Source organism: Gopherus flavomarginatus, unplaced genomic scaffold (assembly GCF_025201925.1).
Source record: "Gopherus flavomarginatus isolate rGopFla2 unplaced genomic scaffold, rGopFla2.mat.asm mat_scaffold_867_arrow_ctg1, whole genome shotgun sequence".
Taxonomy (NCBI): Eukaryota; Metazoa; Chordata; order Testudines; family Testudinidae; genus Gopherus; species Gopherus flavomarginatus.
In genome coordinates, this window is record NW_026115169.1 from 56,217 (window position 1) to 61,753 (window position 5,537).

Below are 5,537 nucleotides of genomic sequence, written 5' to 3' on the forward strand. Positions count from 1 at the left end.
CTTAGTTTTTAAAACAAAACTGCTAATTTAAAAATAAACCACGTTAAACTTTTACACAACTTATTTTACATTGTTAGTAAGTTAAAAAAATTATATATTTCTTTAAAACATATTTTAAAACGGTATTTAGGTTTTGTTACAGGGTTAACAAAAAAGCCGAAGACGCTGGCTGTTTAGCTAAGAGCGGAGGGGGAGTTGTCTTAGTTGGTTTTTTAAAAAACGCGGGAAGGTTTTTGGCTACACACTTTAGCTTTTAAACTTTAATGGTTAAAAAGCTTAGTTTTTATAGTAAATTAGTATGCTTCTTAATACCTGTTTTGGGGGTTCTTTTGCTTAAAAAGAAGACCTTGTTATGTTTTGTTCTTTTTTTTTAAATTTACTGACTTACAGAGGCTGTTTTTGCCAAGAGCTGCTGCAAGAGCCTGCTGTTTTTACTATAAAATGGCCCGGGTTAGCCTAAAATTAAAAAAAACAAACCTTTTTTATTACAGCGCATTAGTTTTATAGCACTAAAATGTTTTTGCACAGTTACATGTTATTAAAACACCTATGCCTAAATAAAGGCTATGGGTCTTCAGGTTTCCTTTTCAACCTTATTTGTTAAAAAGTGGGGAAAAAAGCAATCTTCTCTCTAACCCGCCGGTATCCTAAATATGGGGACCATAAACCGCCTGTTACTAAAAAAAAATCTAGGTTGCTTCTGCATAATTTTTTATTACAACACATACAAAAGGGTTGTGGCTTAGGTTTGTCTTTCGAGTCATTATCCCTTTGCAAAACTTAATGTAATTGTAACTTGTGTTTGTTAAAAAGTTTGGGAAAGAAGCAGCCTTCTTATCTCTGACCCACTGCTCACAGAGGCTTCTTTACTAACAGGTGCTTTGCCCGACTTTCACATTGTTTTTACTAAAAAAGAAAAACAAAAAAAACCAATTAGTTTAAAACCTAGGGAAAAACTTTAAAAAAGGGTGTATTACGAAAAGCTTGCGCGTTTTAAAAACATCTTTGTAAAAGGGCTACTTGGTGGGAAAATGCTGCGGGTCTGTTTCTTTAGATAAGAAAAAACAGATAATAGGAAGGGTGGAAAGAGGGGGAGCTGGCTCTTGCTTAAAGTCTTGAGACACTAGGTTTGGTTCAGGAAAATGAATTCTATGACGCTGTTGTAAAACTACCTCTGATTGGTCCGATCCAAAGGCGGTGATAACGAGGCTAAGAGGGTTTGAACCCGGAAAGCTGCCTCATTCTGCAGAAAGACGGGAAAAGGTAACAATTCTATCTCTTTCTCTTTAATCCTACCATGTGTTCTCTATTTTTGCTCTTTGCAAATTGGACTCTCTCTTCGCTTTTCTTGTCTTGTAAACCGCCCTGATTCTGAATTCTTTTTTACCCTGTGCTTACTAAACAGACTCTGCCTGCTTCTCTCTCTGTCTCATTCTGATTCCGCCATGTGCTGTCTATCTTTGATCTTTCTTCTTAATCTGCAATGATATTGAATAGTCTAAATACTTTTTTACCCCGTGCTTACAAAACAGGCTTTGCCTTTGTCAATTTTCCTTTTAAACTTCGTTTTTTCTTAATCTACATTGGTATTATTTACTGTTAATGTGTTTTATTTACTAAGGTTAAACCAAAAAAGCTACCTGGTTTTACAAAAAGACTGCAAAGGTAAACTTTTTTTAAGTTTACCGTAAGCTTTATTGTATTTTTCTTAGACACTTTTTAAAAAAGTTTTTATGCTGTGCTTACCAAACAGGTTTTGCCTTAGAAAATTCCCTTTATAAACCTAGATTACAATATTATTTAACTTTTTTATTAATACACCCTGATATTTAATACACTTTTTATTCATGTCATCAAGCACAAAACTACACAACACTTCCCCTAGTCAAACACATACACGCCCATTTTTTTCAGAATAGTCTACGGAGCCAACGGAAATGGAGGGTGGGAAGCCGGACATAAGCCCTAAAAGTGCCGTGGAAACGTGTCAAAATTGCACGGTGATGAGTACTATCGAGCTTATTACTCATGGTTCTCCGGGGCCACGGTTGGGGCCCGCAGCGGTTGAGACCCTGGAGCTACGGTTGGGGCCCCAGGGGGTAGGTCCCTATTGCGGGGTTCGGTCCCAAAGCGGTTGGGCCCCTAGAGCTGGGGTTGGGGCCCCCAGGGGTTAGGCCCCTGGAGCTATGGTTCGGGCGCACAGGGTTTGGGCCCCTGGAGTTGGTGTTGGGGCCCCCAGGGGTTGAGCCCCTGGAGATGGTGTTGGGGTCCCCAGGGTTTGGGCCCCTGGAGCTGGTGTTGGGGGCCCCCAGGGGTTGGGCCCCTGGAGCTATGGTTCGGGCCCCCAGGGGTTGGGCCCCTGGAGTTGGTGTTGGGGCCCCCAGGGTTTGAACCCCTGGAGCTGGTGTTGGGGCCCCCAGGGTTTGGGCCCCTGGAATTGGTGTTGGGGCCCCCAGGGGTTGGGCCCCTTGAGCTGGTGTTGCTTCCCCCAGGGGTTGGGCCCCTGGAGCTATGGTTCGGGACCCCAGGGGTTGGGCCCCTGGAGTAGGTGTTGGGGCCCCCAGGGTTTGGGCCCCTGGAGCTGGTGTTGGGGCCCCCAGGGGTTGGGCCCCTGGAGCTATGGTTCGTGCTCCAAGGGTTTGGGCCCCTGGAGTTGGCGTTGGGGCCCCCAGGGGTTGGGCCCCTGGAGTTGGTGTTGGGGCCCCCAGGGGTTGGGCCCCTGGAGCTATGGTTCGGAAACCCAGGGGTTGGGCCCCTGGAGTTGGTGTTGGGGCCCCCAGGGGTTGGGACTCTGGAGCTGGTGTTGGGGCCCCCAGGGTTTGGGCCCCTGGAGCTGGTGTTGGGGTCCCCAGGGGTTGGGCCCCTAGAGCTGATGTTGGGGCCCCCAGGGGTTGGGCCCCTGGAGTTGGTGTTGGGGCCCCCAGGGTTTGGGCCCCTGGAGCTGGTGTTGGGGCCCCCAGGGGTTGGGCCCCTGGAGCTATGGTTCGGGAACCCAGGGGTTGGGCCCCTGGAGTTGGTGTTGGGGCCCCCAGGAGTTGGGCCCCTGGAGCTGGTGTTGGGGCCCCCAGGGGTTGGGCCCCTGGAGCTGGTGTTGGGGCCCCCAGGGGTTGGGACCCTGGAACTGGTGTTGGGGCCCCCAGGGGTTGGGCCGCTGGAGCTATGATTCGGGCCCCCTGGGGTTGGGCCCCTGGAGCTATGGTTCGGTCAGCCAGGGTTTGGGCCCCTGGAGCTGGTGTTGGGGTCCCCAGGAGCTGGGCCCCTGGAGCTATGGTTCGGGACCCCAGGGGTTGGGCCCCTAGAGCTGGTGTTGGGGCCCCCAGAGTTTGGGTCCCTGGAGTTGGTGTTGGGGCCCCCAGGGTTTGTGCCCCTGGAGCTGGTGTTGGGGCCCCCAGGGTTTGGGCCCCTGGAGCTATGGTTCGGGCACCCAGGGGTTGGGCCCCTGGAGCTGGTGTTGGGGCCCCCAGGGGTTGGGCCCCTGGAGATGGTGTTGGGGCCCCCAGGGGTTGGGCCCCTGGAGCTGGTGTTGGGGCCCCCAGGGTTTGGGCCCCTGGAGTTGGTGTTGGGGACCCCAGGGTTTGGGCCCCTGGAGCTGGTGTTGGGGCCCCCAGGGGTTGGGCCCCTGGAGCTATGGTTCGGGCCCACAGGGGTTGGGCCCCTAGAGCTGGTGTTGGGGCCCCCAGGGTTTGGGCCCCTGGAGCTGGTGTTGGGGTCCCCAGGGGTTGGGCCCCTAGAGCTGATGTTGGGGCCCCCAGGGGTTGGGCCCCTGGAGCTATGGTTTGGTCCCCCAGGGTTTGGGCCCCTGGAGCTGGTGTTGGGGTCCCCAAGGGTTGGGCCCCTGGAGCTATGGTTCGGGCCCCCAGGGGTTGGGACCCTGGAGTTGGTGTTGGGGCCCCCAGGGTTTGGGCCCCTGGAGCTGGTGTTGGTGCCCCCAGGGGTTGGGCCCCTGGAGCTATGGTTCGGGCCCCCAGGGGTTGGGCCCCTGGAGTTGGTGTTGGGGCCCCCAGGGTTTGGGCCGCTGGAGCTGGTGTTGGGGCCCCCAGCGGTTGGGCCCCTGGAGCTACGGTTCGCGTCCCCAGGGGTTGGGCCCCTGGAGTTGGTGTTGGGGCCCCCAGGGGTTGGGCCCCTGGAGCTGGTGTTGGGGCCCCCAGGGGTTCGGCCGCTGGAGCTATGGTTCGGGCCCCCAGAGGTTGGGCCCCTGGAGTTGGTGTTAGGGCCCCCAGGGTTTGGGCCCCTGGAGCTCATGTTGGGGCCCATAGGGGTTGGGACCCTGGAGCTATGGTTCGGGCCCCCAGGGGTTGGGCCCCTGGAGTTGGTGTTGGGGCCCCCAGGGTTTGGGCCCCTGGAGTTCGTGTTGGGGCCCATAGGGGTTGGGTCCCTGGAGCTACGGTTCGGGTCCTCATTGGTTGAGCCCCAGGAGCTGGTGTTGGGGCCCCCAGGGGTTGAGCCCCTGGAGATGGTGTTGGGGCCCCCAGGGTTTGGGCCCCTGGAGCTGGTGTTGGGGGCCCCCAGGGGTTGGGCCCCTGGAGCTATGGTTCAGGCCCCCAGGGGTTGGGCCCCTGGAGTTGGTGTTGGGGCCCCCAGGGTTTGGGCCCCTGGAGCTGGTGTTGGGGCCCCCAGGGTTTGGGCCCCTGGAATTGGTGTTGGGGCCCCCAGGGGTTGGGCCCCTTGAGCTGGTGTTGCTTCCCCCAGGGGTTGGGCCCCTGGAGCTATGGTTCGGGCCCCCAGGGGTTGGGCCCCTGGAGTTGGTGTTGGGGCCCCCAGGGTTTGGGCCCCTGGAGCTGGTGTTGGGGCCCCCAGGGGTTGGGCCCCTGGAGCTATGGTTCGTGCTCCAAGGGTTTGGGCCCCTGGAGTTGGCGTTGGGGCCCCCAGGGGTTGGGCCCCTGGTGTTGGTGTTGGGGCCCCCAGGGGTTGGGCCCCTGGAGCTATGGTTCGGAAACCCAGGGGTTGGGCCCCTGGAGTTGGTGTTGGGGCCCCCAGGGGTTGGGACTCTGGAGCTGGTGTTGGGGCCCCCAGGGTTTGGGACCCTGGAGCTGGTGTTGGGGTCCCCAGGGGTTGGGCCCCTAGAGCTGATGTTGGGGCCCCCAGGGGTTGGGCCCCTGGAGTTGGTGTTGGGGCTCCCAGGGTTTGGGCCCCTGGAGCTGGTGTTGGGGCCCCCAGGGGTTGGGCCCCTGGAGCTATGGTTCGGGAACCCAGGGGTTGGGCCCCTGGAGTTGGTGTTGGGGCCCCCAGGGGTTGGGCCCCTGGAGCTGGTGTTGGGGCCCCCAGGGGTTGGGCCCCTGGAGCTGGTGTTGGGGCCCCCAGGGGTTGGGACCCTGGAACTGGTGTTGGGGCCCCCAGGGTTTGGGTCCCTGGAGCTATGGTTCGGGCCCCCAGGGGTTGGGCCGCTGGAGCTATGATTCGGGCCCCCAGGGGTTGGGCCCCTGGAGCTATGGTTCGGTCAGCCAGGGTTTGGGCACCTGGAGCTGGTGTTGGGGTCCCCAGGAGCTGGGCCCCTGGAGCTATGGTTCGGGACCCCAGGGGTTGGGCCCCTAGAGCTG